This window comes from Meleagris gallopavo, chromosome 4 (assembly GCF_000146605.3).
Source record: "Meleagris gallopavo isolate NT-WF06-2002-E0010 breed Aviagen turkey brand Nicholas breeding stock chromosome 4, Turkey_5.1, whole genome shotgun sequence".
Lineage (NCBI taxonomy): Eukaryota > Metazoa > Chordata > Aves > Galliformes > Phasianidae > Meleagris > Meleagris gallopavo.
In genome coordinates this window covers 63,928,518-63,951,878 of record NC_015014.2, presented here as the reverse complement: position 1 = coordinate 63,951,878, position 23,361 = coordinate 63,928,518, and positions in this window count along the sequence as shown.

Genomic DNA, 23,361 nt, shown 5'->3' with positions numbered 1-23,361 from the left:
TTGGCAGCTCTTCAAACCATGAGCCATGCACACAGGTTCAGCATTACAGGTCTGGTGAGAAGAGGTTCAGGAAGGGGAACAGAAAGGGAGCAGGGCTTGACCAGGATGCTAAGCCTTCATACTGGTGTCTGGCTCCAATTTAGCACAGCTACAGCAGATATGGCTCTAGGGCTGAACCCCATGTTTCGACATGCATCTCCTTTCATTTCCAAGGCAGGAAGGCCCAGCCCTGGGAATAGTTAAGAGTTGAAAGATATATGGTTTTATAGCAGTGCTGCTCTGCCAACACAGACAGCAGCTGAGCAGCCCAGCGCCCTTCACCTCTTCCTACCTGAGGTTTCAAATATACTTCAATGCATGGGAGAGAATATGAGGTGATGCCCTCAGAGTGATGCTCTCCTTATTTTAACTAAGACAGAGGCTCAGGAAGGTCAAACCAAGATAAATGTTTGCCCCTGGCTGCAGTAGCTGTGTCCAGGCTGGGGCCCCCAGCTCAAGAAATGCATGGAGCTGTTGGAGTGGGTCAAGAGGAGGATCAAGAAGAAGCTCAGAGGTCTAGAGCCTCTCTCCTATGAAGAAAGGTTGAGAGAGTTGGGCTTGTTTAGCTTGGAGAAGAGAAGGCTTTGGGGAGATCTCACTATGCCTGCCAGTACTTGAAGGGAACTTATAAACAGGAGAGGGAACTGACTCTGTGTACGACCTGATAATGATCGGAAAAGGGGAATGGTTTTAAATGAAAAGAGGGGAAATTTAGGTTAGATGTTAGGGAAAAATTCTTCACTCGGACAATGCTGAGACACTGGCACAGGCTGCCCAAAGAAGTGTGGGTGCCCCATCCCTAAAGGTGCACAAGGCCACGGATGGGTCTCTGGACTGCCTGATCTGCTGAGTGGCCACCAGCCCATGGCAGGGCTGGAGCTGAAGGGGCTGTAAGGTCCCTTCCAACCTCAGCCATTCTATGATTCTTTGATTCTACAACTTGCCTCCCCTTGGCATATCACGGGACATGCATGATCTGCTGTTGACAGCTCCCGAGAGCAGATCCGCCACCAAGGAGGACTCATCTCTGAAATCTTCTGCCAAGTCCTGAAAACTGTTCCACACATGAGACATGGGTTCTTGCTCTTCTACCCAGTGCAGCTCTCTGCATCCCGGATTGTTTGTTCTGCTCTCTCCCCCTCGGACTCCCGCAGTGCACAGCTTGCCTGGCGACGCCAGCACCCTTTGCAGAATGGCCGCGAGCCCACGGTTAGAAAGGGCAGCTAAAAGCAACACCTTCAAAGACACAGCGCTTGCAAAAACCCTTTTCCAAGGCGCTCACGGGGATATTTGCTGTGTCTGCGTTCTTCACACAGGGGGACTGTGGGCAGAGTCAGCACCAGAGACAGATGCTGCATTTTTCTCTCTTTCTCTCTCCTTTTTTAGCGTTCCTCTCTTGTTTTGTTTTCTGGCAAGCTGGACTGAACTCCAAGAGTAAATGCAATCCCTGCTGCTTCAGCACTTTCCCCTTCTCTCTATAAAGGGCCGCTCTGCTGTCATCTTCCAGGCTGTCTGAATAACTATCAGGCTGATGGGGATTTCTTGCATTACTGCTGTCCAGGAAAAGAAGGGAAAGAATGAGAAAGGGCAGGAAGAGAAAGAGAGGATTTGTTTGAGTATTGAGCATGAAATTTTTCTACCAGTTTTTTATAATTTGATTTTAATTAAGGAGCTTATAAACATCTGAACTTAATTGATGATCACAACAAGAAACTAGTGGAGACAGAAAGAACCAGTGAAGAGAGCAGGAAAGTGGAGAGGAAAGGTTCTTGCCTGCTCTGAGAAGAAGCCTTTTGATAATTTGAGGCAAGTTCCCCATCATTCTTCTCTTAGGACTCTCATTGGTTAAAATATTAGAATTATAGAATCATAGACTCATAGAATATCCCAAGCTGGAAGGAACCCATAAGGATCACCAAGTCCACATCGCTTCACTGAGAGAAGAGTTTCCTAAAATTATGTCTTTCAGAAATTCCTCATCTTCCTATAACTCCAGATGGGAGCAATACAAGTCACAAAGAGAGAAAGAGAGAGTTATTTTCCCCACTTATGCAACATCAAACTGAGGCAAACTGAGATGCAGGCTATGGTTAGGAGGAGGAGAATAAAAGGAGAAATGGAAGTCCCAGTGTATATATAAACGTTTAGGTGCCAGTCTTCTGAATCAGAAATCCACTGGCCAGTGCCAGTTCCCATTTGATGAAACAGAGGAAAAGCCTCAGAGATGCTCACCCACAGTAAATGTTTGCAGATATCTATGCTTTTATAGAATGAAAACTGTTGATGTGATAATGACCGACTGACCAGCTTCCAGTGCACCTATTCTCCTAAGTACTCTTGAAATTAAAATCCTGTTTGTTTTCTAGGAACAGCCTACACGGTAGGTACAATTTATATCCCCATTGGGAATAAAGCCAACCACCCATTGCATCATTCTGTTTTGTCAAGCAATTCCCAGCTGTGCTGGATAATGCCACTAGACAGAGAGGGCCTGCAGAGGAGAACAGCGCTGATGAAGAGCTGTGGGAAGAAGCCAATGGGCATTTCTTCATCTGCATCTAAGGGACAAGAGTGAAAAACATCTGTCAAGGCCATTGCAGGCAAAGGCTTGGTCTTGAAACACTCTGTGGACCCCAAAGAAGTCAGCAGGAATGAACATTGCCTAAAACTGAGCACCTTTTTGAAGTGTTTTGTTGAACTGGGGTCATGTCAGGCTAAGTTATATGTGAACAATTTAGAATTTTGCCTTTCAGGTTAAAAAATAGATAAATCTCATTTGGGGGGTGATCAGAAATTTCAAGAATTTCCAGAAATGCAGACAGCCGCATCTGGAAGATTTTTCTTTTTTTCCTAGTGAATGGCAGTTCTGCCTAAGAAACACAAATTAAAGACTACAGCTTTACATTTGATATTAAAAGAACAGCAAGAATAAAAGAATGAAAGAGTAAAGAGAAATGAGATGACACGTAGGCAGAATTTCATCCTCCTACTCGAACTCTTGTTTTTCAGACTTTATTTTCTGCAGACCTGGAGGGAAAAATGGCAAAATGAATGTAAGGCAAACAGGTGAGAAAGACCTCTGTCACAGGAACAAGCCTCAGGACATTCAAGGGACCTTCAGAAGTGATCAGTGCTGCTTCGTCTTCTCCCACCACAGAATTTTTGGTGGTTTGTTCATCAGAAATGTCAGCAGTACAGCCTGGGGTCACCTTTCCAGGAAAGGTCAGCCTGGTGCTCCATCAGAAACTTCCATTTGCCTTCATCTCAAACATGGCACGGAGATATTCAGTCAACCCATCCCTTAAAAGAGCTGGTTGGTGTTCTGGACCGTTGTTTTGGAGGTGGTCACCATTAAAAGTGGAGCTTTATGGGCCACTGACATTGGATGAGTTTCTGAGTTAACAGGTAGAACTGGGCATCATCACTTTCCATTCTGAAAGTGGTGGAAATGAGCTCTGGGAGGCTGGATAAATTTTGCTTTCTGTTTCTGATCTCAGGTCATGGGAAGAGAAACTGCAATTTGTCTCTGTCTGATGATAATGCCAGGAAGATCTGCAACTCTGGAAACGTTTCATTTCTCTTTACAAACAACCCAGTGGTGTAAAGACTGGAACCTTTAGATTTGCAGTTTGAGATTGCATAATCTTGCAAAGAAAGAGGCAGCCTTCATGGCTGGCCCAAAAATAAAATGATGAAAGCCAGGTGACGTTTGTGAGCTTGCTGAAGAAGAACCTCATACTGCAGTGTCACTTCTCTGGGGCACTTTTGTCTCAAACTATTGTCAGAAGAAGCTCAAAGTCTCCCTACAGTTCTGGCAATGGTGACATATTCATGAAATATTCTCAGATTCACCAAATGGGTGATATATTATTACCCAAAGGGGTATATGAAATATTCTTCTTGAAGCAATCAGAACACTGCACTTTTGGAAATTTTGGAAAGAAATATTTTTAATTTTCTTCCCACTCCAAGTTACATTTTTAAATGCATCTGAATTCAAAAATTTGGGTCTCCACGAAGCCCGAAATAAAATAATTTTTCAGTTTTGATTTACCAAATGCATTTAAATACGTTACATCTCCGTAGGTTCAAAACTATTTCCTTATTTATTTGGAGCTTCCAGTTAACTGCAGAAATTGGTTAGTCACAGGTCAAGCGCAGAAGACAAAGTACTTCAGAGGTCAAATATTTGTCAAAATGATGACTCAAAAAAGGGTGAGTAGATTTCTTCTAAATAAACTAACCGCAGAAGTCAATGGAATCAAGTTTCCTTCAGTGTGTTGCATGCCCAAACAAAGCTAGCCATTTCTGGCCCTCCACAAAGCGAGGAAAATGTCAGGCCAGAAGCAAAAGTGTTCAGAAGATCCAATGCTTTGAAAATGGACAGTTGTCCGAGGACAAGGTTCAACCACAGAAATTACCAGATGACGTCCTCTGGCGTATGCTGAGCAGGAATTTAGACTGAAGAAGTGTAATTTCTCTGCTTTGGTTTTAAAAGAAAAATATTACAATCCCCTCAGTGCTGGCCCTCCCCAGGACTGGGGTTTTAATATACCATAAAGATCAGAAAAAACAGCTTCCAGTGTCATTCTTTCCAGATTTCCAAGCTGGTCTTGCAGTAAATCAGAAAGACAATTGGAGTCCAATGTGTGTTATAAATAAATCTCTCCAAAGAGCCACTCTGTGGTGGGAGTTCAGACCGTAACTGATGACATCGATCTCTCCAGTCATCTCTTTGTATACGTCAGCACAGGTCACAGTTTCTGCTCCCCACTGTGATGTCCTGTTTCTGGAAGTCCAGACCCTGAGGCAGAGAGCCCACCCAGATGAATCTCACAATTCCTCCATCCATCTCAACCCCATGGTGGGATTTGAATGGAGAATATCACTCAGGACCAACCAGGACTGAAATTTTAGGATTATGCAGAATCATAGAATGACAAGGTTGGAAAGGACCTACACATATGGGGCCACATGGGGCTACAAGCCCACCTTAAAACTGAAGCAAAGAGGAAAACCTTGAGAGCTGTGCAAATTGTGGTCTTCCTCCTCACGAACGCCTCTGTGTATGTCACTGAGGACCTGAGGTGGGTCTGAACATCAGCTGAGAAGGTGCATGTATTAAACAAATATGAGGCCTTCTACCTTACCCGAATTAATCATCTTCCTCAAGAGAGGGGGGAGAAAGCCCCATTAACCACAGCGCCCATTTCACAGGTGTAGCCTACAGTGAAGGTTTCAGCAGAAGGAAAATCATAGAATAATCTGAGTTGTAAAGGAGCCACAAGGATCATTGAGTCCAAACTCTAAAAAACAACACAAGAAAGCCCAAAGGATCTTGAATACTTTGTTAATATGTTTGCTCTGTGTGTTGTTTTGTTCCAGAGCAAAGGAAGGATAAAGTCAAACAATGTTTTGCAGGGTTTCACACTTGGTGATGCTTTCTGCTTTTCTTTGATGAAAGTCTTTGATGCCATGAAAGCCACTTCTGGCAGGAGATAGATATGCTTCAGTGCACTGCTCTGCACAGAGCTTTGTATTCTAGCCACACATATCAACCTTCCAGGAATGAAGTTTCTCTTGTGTATGTAGACAGAAACCTTTTGAAGATCCTTCATTCCAGGATTAAGGTAATCATATTAAACAACCAAAACTGTCTATCATCATTCCAGCAACAAGTAAGCCAGAAGTAACCTTGGCGTCTGTCTGCATTCAGTGTTTTTGATGTTCATCCCTTTAAAACTTGACAAGAGCATTGTCTCTGCCATGCCCCAAGACGATGTCCCAGCACACACAAGATTTACTTTACATGCCACAGAGGTGCAGTGCCAACACCTTCGCAGTGCACGCAGCCTTATGCTGATGCTCTATAGGTGCCTCAGAGAATGGCCTTGTTTCCTGAGACTTCATGAAGAGCCTTGATTTAAAAAAATGGAGGTTCAGTGACATTTCCTCATTCCAGGATCGTCCACGGTCTCTTGGGACAGGGAAATTTTAGTGATCTCTCCAGTTTCTTGAGACAGTCACTGTCCCCCACGTGGGCCAAGATCTCCATGAAAGAAGAGACAGGAAAATCTCCTCACTTTACTGTTTCATAGTGGAACAAAATAATCCATTCCAAAAAGGCTTCTCAGTTCGTGATCCTCAAGTGCCTCTAAGCAGCAGTTGGCTTTGGCTGGAGGAGCTGCACAGGCACTTAAACATATGGATCTGATTTCCGCTGTTACTCAAAGGGACATCCCACTCTCCCCATAAAAAGCCTGTATGCCCAAGTCAGAGCTGAGGATACAATGAGGTGATAGAGGAGGACTCATGCTTTAATTAACATCCAGTGCCAACTGTATTCACACATTCATGGTACCTCACAGCCATTGGTGTCAGCCAACCCAGACTCATTTAGAGTGCCAAACCCAACATCCATGCTGATGCTTAACCTTTCCTGTTCCGATACATGCCCCAATTTTCAGTGCTTGTGATGAGCAAGCTATGTTCAGACTTTCCTGCTTCTCAGTCCTCACTTTCCAAAGTGCATTCTTGTGCTGATAGCATGGCTCACAGACCTCAGCTCATGGGGAGAGGTGTTGCAACAAGTTCCTCTAATAATCACACCCCCAAGAAAAGGAGGAAACAAAACAAAACAAAATCTGTGGCTTATCTAGATATGAAATTGACATATTGCCAACCTGCTGATATCTGCCTGTCTGTGATTCCCAAATGGATATCACCACTTTGTGAAGTCATAGGCTCATAGAATGGTTTGAGTTGGAAGGGACCTTTAAAGGCCATCTGGCCCTACTACCCTGCAGTGAATGGGAACACCCACAGCTCCATCAGGTGCTCAGAGCACCCCTCAGCCTGACCTCAGTGTCTCTAAGGATAGGGCATTCATCAGCTCTCTGGGCAACCTGTGCCAGTGTCTCACCACCCTAAGTGTAAAAAACTTTGCCCCTATATCCAATCTAAATCTCCCCTCTTTCAGTTGGAAACCATTTCCCCTTGTCCTATCACAGCAGACTCTGTTAAGGAGCCTGTTCCCTTCCTTCTGACAGATCCCCATTAGATGCTAGTCCTCAGAGGAAGGTTGATCAAAGTTGTGTTTGATTCTGTGATCTCAGGTGGCCACTGAAATACTAGCATGGATGTTCACTTCCCTCTTCAATCTGATTCTCCTTGCTCCAGTTTATCGCATAGTGGAAGTTTCTCCAAACTTTAAGCCACAGGTTGGAGGGCTCGCTTGTTTATTTTTATTATGCATCTGATAACTGTGTTTTCAGTTGGTGCCTAGATTAAGTGTCTGTTCCTTGCTTAACTTCTCCGATAGTAAAACCTGCACAGCAACTGAGAACAGAAGTCCATAAAACTGCCTGCTTCCCCCTCTTGGCTGCCAGCTGTGAGTCTCTGTGGGAGGACACAGATACCCTCATCCCTCCATCCTGCCCAAGTGCATTCATCAAGGATCCTCATTGTATAACACAAGCCCCAGTTACTTCACCAGCAGATTTACAGTGGATTTAAAACAAAGGATTATTTACACTGCTGTGGGGCCGGCAGCAAATTAAAAAGAAATGGAGGTGGCAGAGGGAGCCGCCAGTGTGGAGACTAATTGCTATTAACCCACGGCTTCATCACTCAACTTCTGAGTTGGAGGAAAGTTATTGCTCCCGGGGGCCTCTCACACTTAGGCATTGAGAAATATTGTTGGGAAATCCAATCAGTCATGTAGTCTGGACCATAAAACAATGCTCAGGGCTCTCTCCACACAACTGGCACTAGCTTTCTTCATTTCATCATTTCTTTTCTTCTTGGAGCTGAATTTATCAGGCAAACAAGCATCACGCCCAGAGTGCTGGGCAGATCTTCTGCTGGTGTAGCCCACCATTCCCTGCTCTTTCCCCCTCAAATGACCTGCCAACATGCTTCAGTGTCGGCTTATATCCCCAGGGATGCACCGTACCCCTTCCCAACCCATCAGCTGTGCAAGGGTCCATTCTCCACCAGCTGCCAACAGCAGCTGAATTCAGCCCTGTTAACAGCCCCTGTTATTCCAGTTCTGCCAATAACCCTCCAGCTTTGTCTGCACAATCTCTTAACAAAAACAATCTGGTAATCCTTTAACACTTTTCCTGCAGTTAGGTGACACATTTGTTTAAGTAGCACCAAAGCACCTGTGTCAGAGATAAGACTTGTGCCAGGTGCTGCACAAACAGCACGGCAAGTTTCGAATCAGAGAATCATTACGGTTGGAAAACACCTCTAAGATTCCCAAAGCCCAAGCCCAACTCACCCACCCCATACCCACTGACCACGTGGGTCACCTGACCCTCTCCTGGCACAACTTGAGGCCATCACCTCTCATCCTATTGCTGTTACCTGAGAGAAGAGGCTGACCCCTGCCTCTTTACAGCATCTTTTCAGGGACTTGTAGAGATGCTTGGCCCCAAGAACTTCTGCTCTGCTCCTCAAGATGGTGATACACACAGCAAAGTGACAAGAGCTGGCACCAGTGCTTGGAGTGTTTACCAGAAGTTCCTGACTACTGTGGGAATGGAGCCCCTCTTTGGTCAGGAAAGACAGTCATTAACCTTGCCAAAAACATCTGCCCCAGAACAAAGTCTCACATCATCAAGACGAGCTCCATCAGAGTAGGCTGGGGAAGTCCACAGAACTTTGATGCCTCAGAGCCCTGAGATGCAGCTTTATCATTGTTGTGTGTGCCTTTGGGAAGGGGGGTTTCAATTCAGTGTGTGAAGTATGAAGCTCAAGCTGTGTTGCTGCCTGTTATGTTTTTATAACATGATGCCAAGGGTGTGTTGTGTATTTTCCTTCTCCTTGGCTGCAACATGAGCTACCAAAGTTGTAAGATATAAGTGCAGAAATGCCAAAATGGTCTTCAGAAGGGTCTGTGGAGGGATCCAGACATTTCCAGGTCTCATTTTCACTGCCTGTAGGATGATATCTGGAGCTTACCATACCTGGAGGGTCATTTGGGTTTTGACTCAAGGCAAAAATAATCAGTTTTCATTTAGAAAAATGATGCACTTGACATTTTCCCACTATTCCCCGTCACTCGCTTTCCAGCAGTCCTCAGGAATCACATTTTCACAGCTTCACTCTTCTCAAGTCTCCATGCTGGTGAGAGGAGGATTCCATCTGTTAGAGGAGAGGGCCTGGCTGTGGTCCTGAGCTGTCTCACAGGGCAGGAAAAGTCTGCAGATGTGTTGGATGGATGTTCTCCATCCCAAAACAATCCACAACATGCAGGTAATGTATTTGGCAGGCGTGGGAAAGGCAACAATTCTGACATGGACCCCCAGCCCAGCCTGTGCTGCCACTGTCTGACCCTGGGAAACCAAGATCAGCACAGAGAGATGGATATCCAGTAACATATTCATGCTAGCTATTGAAGTACATCCTTTGGTCTTTGATGCATGGAGATTTTTCCAAATCTGAGGATGGGAAGTTTTTAATAAATCTAGAGATCTCAGTCTCCAGGGCAATGCAGGTTCTGTTTTTCCTCTGTTGCAATCTCTAGATGGGACAATCACTCGGTTTTCATTTCCTATATTGGGAAAAGTGATCTTTCCTATACATTTCCACCTATTTTTTGACCACGTGAACTGTGAAATTCATATTCACTCAGACTAACTTCCATCTCCACACCTCTGCCTACCTCTTTGCATCAGCTGATCCCCTTAGGACAAGCCAAGAAGAAACTCTGGGGAAATGTTTCATCCAAGCCCTCCAGTTCTGTGTTGTTTATGGGGAAAAAAATCACTGATGAATGCTGTGAAGCTCTACAGGGCCCCAGGCTGGTTCCAGTTGTTGAAGATTAATGGTACTAGTGAGTGGGAAAAATAAAGAGTTCAAAAAAAAAGCTAAGCTCTTTCTCAAAATTGCAAGTTTGAGATGTCCATGCACTTCCAGGTTTGCTTCAAATCACTTTTAAAATACAGAGATTGTGTGCAAAATGATCTGGGAAATCCACAAGAGACATCTGCTGCTAACGTCAATGCTGACAGTTCCTGGATGGGAGGGATGAAAGCATTTGGGTCAAATAGGAAATTTTTAAGGCAAATGAGGTTGTGAGCCCTTTCAGTTTCATGGTAAGAGACATTTTCACCTTCTAGGGACAGGCTTTGAGAAGCTCCAGTGTGGTTTCCACTGGGGATTTTCTCCATGGTAGGTGTCTAGAACTGGTTTCTTTCAATCAATCATGCTCATACATATATATATGAAAGACCAAAATCTACAGGCTTGTTCAGAGTGAGGAAATCTTGACTGTCAAATAAATCTCAGGAACAATTATTTTATTATAATATATTTATATTTGGAAGACAGCGAGAGAGATGAACAGATTTAGACTGCAGTTGGCACTTGTTTAAGGCAACTTAACAAACAGTGTAGGAACAGAGACTCTATTGTAATCCCCTATATACACTTGCCCGGTAGCCAAAAACAACAAACAAGCTTGTCATGAAATGGATGTGTAAAGGAAGCAATCAGAATTTGAGAGCGAAACAGAGAGAAGGAGAGAGGGAGAGAGAATGAGACACAGAAAGAAAAAAAATTTAAGTGAACTTTATGTTCTGGAAACAGTAAAAAGGGAAAAAAAAACACACCAAAGTTTGGGCCGGATTCTAAGTGGCTCTTGTGTGGTGAATGTTGCAATGAAGACTGGTGGTACGTGCGTTTTTTTAAATATAAATACCCTGCCATTCACTGATAAATGTAACAGCAATGGAGATTTCTGCCCACCAGGCTTCAATATCAGCATTGTGTTGGTTACCACCACTCCGTCTTTCTTATGACAATCTAAGGCAGCTTTGGGCTCCATGCAGACTGAAGAAGGTGAAGCAGCCCTGTTTTCTTTCCTAGCTAGAAGAGCTTGAAATGGGCAAGAGGACAAGAGCTTAATAGGGAAAAAATTGCTCTCCCCTCCTGTCTTCTCCCTGTTTAACTCCAGTTTTCACTTGGGTTTCAGCTCCAGCCACCTTGGCTGTGCTGCTGTACTGCAATATGATGGTATCCAAGAAGTGAGGTCCTACTTTGACACCCTGCTAGCACAGGCGTGCACTGAAAAAGTCTAATGAGTAGGCAGAATAATTACATGCAGCCAAGGAGAAGCAAGAGACTGCAGTGAACTTGTGCTCTTTGCAATTCTCCACCAGGGGAGATGAATAGCCCAGCACTTTTAGAAATGTCAGATGATCCACTGGCCTATGATTCAGTCTCCCCAGGGCACACGATGGAAGGGCCAATGCCTGACATTTGACAGTGCACCCTGAATACTTCAGGGCAGGTATCATATCCACCCTCGTGGGATGCCAAGATCAGATTAGCAGCAGACGTGCATTCATTACAAAGAAAGAACAATTGTTGAGATACTGAGTGCCTTCACAGTTACAGTTGCTATGGTTTTTAGCACAGAAAAATCACAGTGGCATGTCTTTAATTAAACAATTGATTTCATGTGGACTGGCCTGTTTTCCAGGCATGTATGGGGTATTTTATACAGACAGTATTTGCCTTCCTCCCAGAGCTTGTCCATGAAAACAAGTGGGTTTGATTTACAACCCCTTGTTGCATTTATTCAGGGTTAACCTCCGTGCATTTAATTTTTGAGCAACACAGGTGTACAGAATGAGTTCTGTAACTTCACACTAGCCACCGTACAAGTTTGCAGCCTTTTACTGATTGGCACTGGCTTCTAGTTAAACAATAATTCTCTGACCCTGATGATCTCTGAATCAAATAACTCACACTCCAGAAAACTATTAGAAGGTATTTACAAAATAACTTTTATATTCCTTTGTCTTTCTCATAGTGTCTGAAAGCTTCTGAGTCTTTATTCTGGAGATCTACAGCTATCACAGAGCTGTGCTGGAACCAATGCTTTGGACGTGGCTGAAGCTATCAGTCTGAACAGCAGAGAGGTTTTGGTGTCTGCCTTCTTCCTGCTTTTTCCACTGCATCCTTCCCTGAAGGATGAGGAGTCATTCTGGGAACATGTCAGGGGGTTACGTGGATGGATTCCAGTTCGACAGTCACAGAGCTGAGAGCTGCAACTCTGTCACTGGGACAAAACAGGTTATGGAGCAAAGGAGGACACCTCAGTTAGATAGATGGGGAGCTTTCACTTCAGCTCAAGGAAGGGTTTGCTATGCATGAAATTCTTAGAATCACAGAGGCACTGAAGTTGGAAAAGGCCTCTAAGATGATCCAGTCCAACCCCAACCCATCCCACCATGCCCACTGACCACATCCCTCAGTGCCACATCTCCATGGTCCTCGAACACCTCTGTGGATGATGATCCTACCACCTCCCTGGGCAGCTGTGCCAGAGCCTGACTGCTCCTTCTGAGAAGCAGTGTTTCCTAACATCCAATCTGAACCTTTCCTGAAATTAAACCCTAGCCTGTGAGAATGTTTCCAGCAGACATTTATTGGGCACCACCACGATGACGACCTTAGTGTGCATGGTGATGTACAGCAACACTTTTCAGAGGCCTCTCAGTTACTGTGATGCTTAAATGTTTAAATTAAGGGAGAAAGTCATACGTGCAAAACCCTGAATGAGGAACCAGAAGACATCCCTTCTTTTTGCCTCCTGATGAGGACAAGGATTGATGTTAGGGGCAGCTTTTTCACATCAAGCTCTGCACTTGCTGGACACCTCACAGAGCCTTTTCGGGAATCACTCCTCCCTTATGAAACATATTTGTGATTGCAAAAGTTGACACTAATTTATCAAAATGGAGAGAGGATGAAAACCTCCGTCCTTCTGAATCTGAATTAAAACAACAAAAGAGAGTTTTTGTAAGTAACTAAAACCCCCAAATTGGGCGATTTTAACAAAAACAGGAACGTTTTTGCTGCAGACACTTCTTGCCAAAACATTCATTTCAACCAAAAGTTTATTTCTCATTTATCTATCTTCTGAAAGGGGATTCAATAGGAAATTTCTGCCAAACGCATGCCAAACTTCTCTCTGTCTCTAACCATACACAAAGCAGTGAAAGCCCTTGAGGGGAATGGAGTCACGAACATGCATTCCTCCACTTGGTGTCTGAACAGGGCTCAGCTCAAGAGAAAGTTTTCTTGGAAAACTGCCTCCACCTCTACACTCCAGAGAGCAGCTTATCACCAAAGGAGGAGAAGCCGAGGAAAATATTGCAACTTGGCCAAAGGAAACCATTTGTTGCAGCAGACATGGTAGCCCAAAGGGATGCGCAGGCAGAAGACAAGGGTGGTGTGCCAGCATTGCTCCCAGTTATTCAAAGCCATAAAAAATGTTCCGTGTTGTCTTGAGGAGCCAATGAACTCACAAGTGTGAACTTGAAAACAGGAAGTAGACAGGAAAAAAAAGAGCCATCTATTTCCTCTTTCAAAAAAGAAAAAAAAAGAAAATTCTTGGAAATGCATTGTTTGGGACATTAGTTTCCATATCCAAGGAGGTTTTTTTTTTGTGTGTTTGGGGACAAACTAAACTACATAGCACGAAGTTGACAGGAAGAACCCAGTCCCAGCAAGGGGATGGCTCCTGGGATAGACTCCTTGTTATTCCCTTGTAAATTGGTAAATCTTTGTTCCCAATGACCCTCCTGGAAAGGAGGCACCAGAACCAGCACACGAAGCACAGTGATGATACTGTGAGGGGCAGAAACAGTCCCCAGCATTTGCTGGCTGATGGTGGAGCTGTAGAGCTTGGGAGCCAAAGATCATCCTCTCCCACTTGAAAGGGGCATGGTTGTTTAAAGACATTGTAAGCAACAACAGTTTCTCCTTTCCTCTTCACCCTCTTGACCCCAAACTCTCGATGGTAGTTGGAATGAAAATGCCTCATGCCATGTCCTCTGATGAGCTTGTTCCTCAGCATCCCTTGCTAGCTGAGGGTCAAACACTGGATAGTTGCATCTGGACAGCACTCAGAACACAAGGAATAGGAGACTTTAGGACGCATTTTTAAAAACTTTAAAAATAATATTAATTCCTGCTTGTCAGCACTGAATTTTCCTGTAGCTGTGTCTTAAAAATAGCCTTAAAGCAAGTGACATAGCCAACCCTACAACCAAAATAATACAACACTGCAGCTCTCAGGTATTTATCCACTCTGGGACAAAAATAAAGAGACTTTGAAATTTTTTAAAAACAAAAATAAAGAACAAAAGAAAACGAGGAGAAATACATAAACAGTCAACACTAAGCATTTTCATATACTTATGCTGCTACCCAAAGTTCACCTGTGCTTTCCTCCCATTACCCCCACTAGGTTTACCAGCATTTTATTCCTCCCTTTTCCTAGCCATTCCCCTCCCCATATTCTTTTCTCCCCAATTCTTATTTATGTATGACCTCACTTGCATACATCCAGGCCCAGTCCTCTGCAAAATGCCAGGGCTGTCCTTTTAGAACTGCACTCAATGATCATTTTGAGTCCCTTCCAACCTGGGATATTCTATGATTCTACGGTACATGGATGATTTTGGATAACAGGGGCTGCTGAAAACTGGAAGTAGTGGATTTAAGCAGGTGGATGCCACCTATTCTCCCAAGTTTCTTGGGGATCCATTGGCTCATTTATGGTATTTAATGACAAACTGTATCAAAAAGTTGGCATCACTCTTTTTATTCAGGAAAAAAAAAGTGTGGGTGAGTTGCACAGCCACTGCCAGACAAAAAGCAATGGGCAGAAGCAGGAAGAAAGTAGTGACTTCCTCATAAATATCTTTGCCAGTCTTACCCCATAAGTAGGGGACAAGGTATAAAAGCTACAGGTTCAGAGGAGTAAGTAGGTTTGTGGCAGTCAAGCACAGCTTGTTTGCATTAGCAGCCATCAGCTGTGAGGTGATGGCTTAAGGAAATGGATAGCTACTGAGACCAGGGTTATAAAGAGGCATGTGGTGCTTTACAGCCATGGGCATGTCCTGTATTTCTCTTCTTTCTTGCTTAGTTCTGTTCTGCTATTCAAGCAGCTGTCCCCTATCTTGATTTCAACACAAATTATACGTGGGACCTTCCAGGAGGAGCGTCTGTGATTCTTCATTGCATGCACTCAAAGGCAACTGTCCAGGAAAGACTCCACAGTCTGCAGCAGCCCAGAGGTAAGCAACCAAAAGCATGCCTGCACTTACTGCTGGAGAAGCACAGGCTGTGGAAAAGGTCTCACTGATGGGTGAGATAGGAAGAAAACAGGTGTTGGTGCAGAACTGGAGAGAGTGGTCTCCTGAGAATGCAGTGATCTCAGCTCTGCTCCTTCCCATCTCTTTCCCAGAAAGGGAATCTCTTATCACTGATGCCCAGGAAACATTCACTCCTCAGGTCCTTTCTGATGGTTTCTGTTCTCAGGGAAAGCTCAGCCCAGCCTCGCCCTTTCCTACAGCTCAGCATTAAGGAGAAGAGCATCATGATTGCCTGTGGCTGTGCTGAATCCTCTCCCTCCTTGTAGCACTGGAAATCATTGGGAAGGTTTGATTTCTATTGAGCTAACACTCAAAGATCTTTAGCTTTCACATGAGCACTGACAAATAGAGCAGAAGGGTTTTTCAGAATATTGACTGGACCCCAGGATAGGGTCTGAACCAACACTGGGTATCAATAAGCTGGAGTGGGGGCAATGTGTTTAAGGAGGGACAGAGAATTCTTTTACCTTTCCACGAGATCCATGTGATTCCAGGAGATATTCAACTAGTTCTATGGTCCTACAAAGTCCTTCCAGAAGAGACTTAAGGCTTCCTTACTTCCTTGACTAAGTTCTGTGAGCACTGATGAGCACAGATACCCCACACTGACACTTCTGGATGTCTCTGAGTGCTTGACCTGCTATATATAAAAATGTTGATTGAATTCAGCCTTGGCAGAAAGACTGTTGCAGGAACACCTAGTCTTGGCAGGGCTTGTATGTCATTTAGGCAGCAACTACCCATCTTGGTCTTGGATGAGGCCCTCCATTATAGAAATAAGTAGAATTTTCCTAGCTTAAAAAAGAGACTTTTAAGCTAAGAGAGAATGGTCATCAATAGGTAGAAGATCAAGGGTTTTTTTTGTGGTTGAAATAGGGGGGCAAGGTGAGGAATTGGGGTATAGGTCTTAAGCAGAATTTAAGGAAAACAACCTCATGGTTGTTTGAAGATGTTTCTGGGGCTCAAAGGAAAGCTTCACTCATAGAATCCTAAATCCTTGTCAGTTAGGGTAGTATGGTTAGGTTGTGGTTGGGCTCAATTATCTTTAAGGTCTTTTCCAACCTGAGCAATTCTATGATTCTTAAGATTGGAAGAGAGCACTAAGTTCACCATACCCACTGACCATGACCCTCATGCCACATCTCCAGGTTCTGGAACACCCCCAGGGATGGTGACCCAACATTCCCTGGGCAGCCTTTGTCAATGTTGACCTCTCTTTCAGAGGACAAACGTTTCCTAATAACCAACCTGAACCTCTCCTGGGATAACAGGCTGGACTGCAGCCTGGGCCAATTAGCCTTGAGTAGGTGTGCATAATGATTTCACCTTTCTTTATGAGAGAGAAAGTCTGGTGGTGGTGGAATGGACCGTAAGAAAACACAACCACTGCAGTCCTCACCACCAGGCTGGCTCCTATACTTGGTGACAGACCTCTGGTCAGCACAGGGCTTTGACTTTATTGACTTTGCCAGCCCCATGCATGGCTCATCTCACCATTACTGATCTGCCTGCAGGAGCAAGGACGTGTCACCAACACAGCAGCTCTGACTCGGGTCCATGGGGAGAGAAGTGATGCACATGCTCCCTGTAATAGCTTCTCCAGCCTGCTCGCTCCAATAATAGTCTCTGTGTGTGAAATTTCACCTGACCTGAACTTTCCCGAGTTTATCCAGCCTTCACCCTGACAGTTCAGAGCAGAACTGTTTTTATGCCTCGCAACCCAGACACCAAATTGGAGCTGAAGTGACGTTTATTGTTTCAACAGTGTTATTATATGAAGATTGAGCTCATTACAAACACGACCTGTTTTTGAGCCAGGACACATATTAATTTGGATAAAATACCAGCTGTGTCCTCTCTCCATATGGTCTTATCGGAAAACAAACTGGGTTAAGTTTCATTCCAAAGAATGAAAATGTAATTGAATACTTGCTTCGTTTGAGGAAACTCAAATAATCATTATCGTCACGTCTCTGCTAATCGCAGCAGAGAGGGGGCAGAGGTGTTTATTTCTGTGCCTGTCTAAAAATAAACCAAGGCACAATTCCTGTGGGGGGGAAACAGAGGGCAGCACGGGGCAAACTTTTCTCTAACTCCAGGAGAAGAAGGTTGTCACCCAACCTATGGTCCAGCACTGCATATTGTGGTTTTGCTGTGTTTTTGTGGTGATTTTGCATTTGTTTTGTGTTTTTGGTTTTGTTTTGTTTGTTTTTTTTTTTTCCCCCTAGAGGAGATGGGGGTTATCTCTGGAAGGCATAAGGTGGATATGCAGAGGTCTTTTCTCCTCCCCATCAGCACTCTCAGTGTTGTAATTAAGGGCTGGGGGCAAGCGCTGCATCCCACCACTGTATGTTGGCCTCAGACATCCCCATCAACAACCCAGACAGACAAATCTAGGAGTAGGGGATGCTGCCTTCCCCTCATCGTTGTGAATCTGCATGGCATTAACACAGAACATGGAACAGTACTTAGTGCCCCTGGCCCTGGGTGACTTCTGACCTCAGCTGCACGTGCTCCTTAAAAATGAAATAAAGCACGCAGATGGGGAAAGGAGCCCAAGCTGCCATCAAAGATGTCCCATTAAGACTTTCTGGTGTTTGCTTTGGTGCAGGGGAGAGCTGTGCAAAGAAGCTCTCAGAGGGTTTATTTTCCATAGAATCATTTGAGTTGGAAGGTTCTTTTAAAGGCCATCCTGTTCATCTCCCTGCAATGAACAGCAACACCTACAATTTGATCAGGGTGCTCAGAGCTCCATCCAGCACTGGGGAAAAAAATGTCAAACCTTGAATGCCTTTGGCCATCTGGGATTTCTGCATCTAGATTTAATTCTGTGCCTGATAGAAGCTGACAGATTTTTATTCCAATAATAAATAATAATTAAATAGTAATAATTTAAATAATACTAATAATTCCCTTCAAAGAGAAAGACCTTCATGAAACAGAGGCTGGGGCTTTGGGAAGGTCCTGTGACTTTTGCAACTAGCAGTAGAAATGTCCCATCCCTACTTCTACACGTGGATACTGAGATGATGAGAGAGCAAAGGATTGATTTCAGGGGCTGCATAGAGATTTCATCATTGTGTGTGATGGATGGGCTGGGACGGTTCAGTCTGGAGAAGAGGAGACGTAGTGGAGACCTCATCACTCTCTGCAATGCCTTGAAAAGAGGTTGGAGCAAGGTTGGAGTTGACCTCTGCTCCCAGGTAACAGCGATAGGATGAAATGTGATGGCCTCAAGCTGCACCAGAATAGGGGTCAGGTTGGATATTAGGAAACATATATTCTCCAAAAGAGCGGTCAGGCACTGGCAAAGGCTGCCCAGGGAGGTGGTGGAGTCAGTGTCCTTGGAGGTGTTCAAGAACTGTGGAGATGTGATACGTGGGGACGTGGTCAGTGGGCATGGTGCAATGGGTTGGGCTTGGACTGGGAGACCTTAAAGGTCTTTTGCAACCTTATGATTCTGTGAGCCAAGGAGGATTGATAATGAGGTCAACATAGAGCAGAGGAAGAAATGAAGGCAACAGAAGAAAGCTAGCGAATTAAAACAGCTCAGTTTGGAGCTCTGTTTTTGCAACTGGTTGGGGAAAGAGGACATTTCACCCATGCGTTTGCGTGAAAAATAAATATGGCATTGACCTTTTTTTTCAGTAGAAGAATTTGGGATGTGGTTTGGCTTTAATTTCAAAAATTAAAAGAAATGGTTTTCTGTTTGTTCTGCTAAAACCAGACCTGTCCTTGATTCCTAAGCCAAATTCTTCCGTTAAAAATAAAAAGTCAAACCTTGTTTTGTTTTGTTTTTCTTTTTTCTTCTGAGGAGAGTCTGAAATCTTCAAGTGGAAATAAATCAGAAGCCCAAATAAATCTTCTGCTCCAGAAACTCATTTACACCAGCTGTATGAATGCAGTTTGCATGTGGGAAACCAATATAGCAAGTGCAGGTGAATGACATCTTCAAGGGACTCCTTCTGGGCTGAAAGCTGCTCTGGAGCAGCCAAATTTGGGATCTTTGTGTTTGAGCTATAGCAGCATTAACAGAAGTTTGGTCCCAAGTGGAGATGCTCTGATCCACCACCTGGGTTTTCCATTTACAGACCATTCTGTGGTCAGCCTATGCCTGCACACAACTCTAAACATAGAACCAGGTCCAGGAAAAGACTTATGGGGACAGGTAGCTTTGATAGTACTAAAGCATGGGGAACCTGAGATCTTATCAGGTGCTGAAATAAAATGCATGATTAAATAAGTAAATAAGGAGGGAGGATGGCACTGAAATCATAATGTAATGAAAAAAAGCTGAGCCTGGCACATTAATTGGAGGCTTAGCATCACATCCATCACCAGCTCATTGTATTTATCTGCCCTGTGGTTTTGCATAAAGCCATACAGTAACTTATCATCCCAAAGCTTAAGAAGCCAAAATCTAAACAACAAAAAGGGAGTAACGCACTCAATGTTATCCTCCTCCTCCATAATAAATGATGTGGGGGGGGAAGTAAATAAAATTATGGAAAATGAGTATTTCTGAAAATTTCTGGGGATCGTCTGCAGGGTGGAGCCCATCTGCTTTCCCTGCTGCTATTATTGCCAAGGGAAGGCAGCTGAGTAGAGCACGAGTGGGAGCACGAGGGAAAGACAGTCTCATCCTAGGACTTGGTCCTCAGTCTGTAACTCAGTATGCTTGCCTGGCTTTGAAGAAGCTGCCAAACCCCAGAGCATCTGCCTCAGCGTCTAAAATGGGACTTTGAGTGGATTTTGGACTCTTCTCTCAGAGATAGCTATTCTCTCAGGGCTTTGGACTGCAAAGAACACCAGGTGCCCAAAGCACTGCTTTCTGCAGAGACAGGCAAGTGTCCAGACTCAGCATGAAGATGCTTTGCTCATCTCTGAGTGACCCAAACATGTTCCTAAACCAGCTGAGGCTCACAGGAGCCCTCGCCTTTAGGTTTGTGTCAGATGAATCCTATTTGGACAGAGGTTTGCTCTCAGGACCACCACCACCCCCTCCAGGTCTCATGGTGGGAGGACCTCAGTGCAATCATAGTGGCTCAGACATACCCTGTCCCTGTGCTCTGGTGGTATTGCATCCATTCAGCACTGGGAATTTCCAACCCAATCTACAAAGGTACCCAACATCAGTTGTTTTTAATAATGCATTTGGTTTTGGCTAAGAAATTGCAGATTTGTACATGTAATGTAGAGGTTGTACACGTAACATAGAGGTTCTCCTTGTTCACCTGTGTATCAAAATCCACTCTCTGATGCATCAGGATTTAATTACAAAACACTGCTGGCCCCATCTCCATTACAGTGTATTTAAAAAAGCTTTGGGATATTGGATATGGAGCTGATGAGGCTCATTTTTGCCAGAACGGATAAAATTCCTCCCAACAAGGCAGTTCTTCTCACCCAACCGAGCTGCTTTCTACTTACAAGGAGCTCTGAATGCCTTCAAAACACAAGGGCCTGACCCCAAGCTGGCTGAAATCAAGGGAAAGACTCAGAGCTCGGATGCTGGAGCCAAAAACCTCTTTTCATTGGGATTACAGAATGAACTATCGCACTGCTTAAGTTTCCCCTTTGACTGCGTATGTTTTCTGGCTAATACAGTTAGTTAGAAATTGGCATCAAACGTTTCTTGACACCTGCTTCATGTCCTTCCATGGTGGAGTTGCGGACAGGATCACTGGAGCTAAATCCTCCACTTGTGCCTTGGCTACACAGGCTGAATATTCTGGGTTGGTTTTTATCCTGCCTGGAGCCCAGTGCCTCGTGCTGGATGACAACACAAAGACGTCCAGCCCGCAGTTCAAGTGGTGGATAATCCATTGCTTTCCTTGCTCATTTACTCCATTGGTTAGTCACCCTCTTCATTTAGGCTCCGTGCTTTATTTTTAACTGATGTGAGTGCCGAAAGCTCTGTTTCTTTTTCCCACTGCATGCCACCGTGTTCCCCTACAGAGATGAAAGCCGGCGACGTTTCCTTGTTATCCAGGCCACTGCCGTCCACGGGATGCAGTTGTTTCTCTGAGATGCATTTTTTCTCTTTGTGTGCCTAATAGTTCATTAACCATCACAAATGCTCCTCAAGTGGAAGCGTTCGCCTGCTTGCTCTTTTCAGATGTCAGCTTGGCAAGAGAAAATCCCAATATTTCCTGCGTGGGCTTGGCTGGATTGAATCACGGAGTGGTGCAATAAAACAAACGCGTCTCACAATCCAAAACAAGGAAAACTATCCCCGTTCGGGACGAGCATCTCTATCAGCTTATCCCTTCCCTACGAAAGGCTGACATTTGGTTTAAGGTAGAACACATTCTTGACACACAGGCCTATGATCCGTTACAAAAGGGAGCCCACTTCCTGGATTTAGGCTAAGGGACAGGGTTCAGGCAGGGGGCAAGCTATATATGTGTCAAAATGAGCAATGTCTTTTTGGGTCACATATACTTTTGACTTCAACACTGCTTTATGTAGGCTGTAAAATTAATAGGTGGGAACTAGATTTATTTGTCCCCCTGGCCTGGTAGTTGCTTGTTAGGTTAAACTCACTGATTTCCTGGTACAAAAGTGCTTGTTAAAATAATCTCCCTGAAAATATTCCTCTGGGACTACTTTATCTTCTGAAATCAAAAATTCCTAAATAATGAAATGCTCAAGATGTGACAGACGGACTCGAGCAAAACAAAACAAAACCCCCAGAAAAGAAGAGCTCATTCCCATAAACTCTGCTTGGGGAATTCATCTCGTTTCTGGTGTTTTGTAACAAATGCCAGCATCCGTGCTCCATGCAGAAATACCCTTCTGCAGAACTCACCTGTTGCTCTTTTCTTTCCTGAGCCTCATTCTGCCCTCCTTGTTGACCCAAGTTTCTCTGTGGTGTAATTCCCATTGACTTCACCCAGCTTGGATCAGTCCTCAGTCACAGAATTTCCAAACAAGGACACAAGCAGCGAGGAGACTTCTATGTTCAGCAGGCCTCTTTTCCTGTGTTTTCAGAGAGTCTGCTCCCCAAACATCACTTTCCCCCAGCCCTCACCTCCTCAGCAGGGACCTTGAATCTGCTCATTTGCTTATGTCTATTGCTCATCTACAAATCTCAGCCCATAAATTAAGAATCCAACACTACGTCTCCTTACCTCCCAACATGAAACTGGACGATCTTTGAGGTCCCTTCCAAGCCAAACCATTCTATGATTCTATCCTCCCAACCATCCTCAAACCAGTCTTTATCTACCTCCACTTTTACCCACCTCCCCTCTCTATGACCCCATTTTCCTCCCATACACCACAACTAAATCTCTCTTACCACCACAGACATTGCTTCACCTCATCAACCAGCCTTCTCCAGTCTTGGCTCTGTCCCCATATCCTAATCCAGACATGGCACTACGGAGCCCGGTGGGACAGAAGGGACATATGCATATGGCAACAAAGGGTTTCCAGATTTGTGCTGTCAAGTTTTCTCCTCTGAGTTAAGGAGCTGCCACTGGCAGGTGCTCCTTGGGCATGGTTCTCCTTGGGCATGGTTCTCCTTGGATATGGACCTCTTTGCATATGGACATACTTTGTCTCAGGACCCAGATATGTTCAGCATGTAGATTTAGATCTGTCCTCTCCACCCAGGCTGACATAACCTAATCATATCTAGGTGCTAAGAACTTCATCAGCATAGAGCAATGGGACACAGCCTCAGCACTCAGGCCCTGAGTCAGCACATCTGTCTTGCACTTCCATTTTTTTTTTTACCTCTGCAGACTTGGTTGGCATTTTTAGGAGAGGTTTGTTGCGTTGATTTGACTGTTTGTTCAGGCCTTGCACATCTATATGGCTCTGTGTAGTGCCATTTCTAACCTTTGTGGACCTGTTTGGCTTGTTTAAGGGTGCTTTGTTGGGACATGTGGCCTTCCACGTTTATATGGATATATATAGTGCCATTTTTAACCTCTACAGTACTGCTTGGCTTTTTTAGGTTTGGTGGGGGGGGAGAGGGTTGCTTTTTTGTTTTTTTGTCAGCAGCAGAAGTGTGCAGGGAAAGAGCAGCCTGGAGTTCTTGCTGCAACTCATCACACTGCAAAACTTAGCCCTCCCTCCATCCCTCCTCCCCTTTCCTTCTTGCTGCAGCTCATGGGAGGCTGTCAGTCTGCAC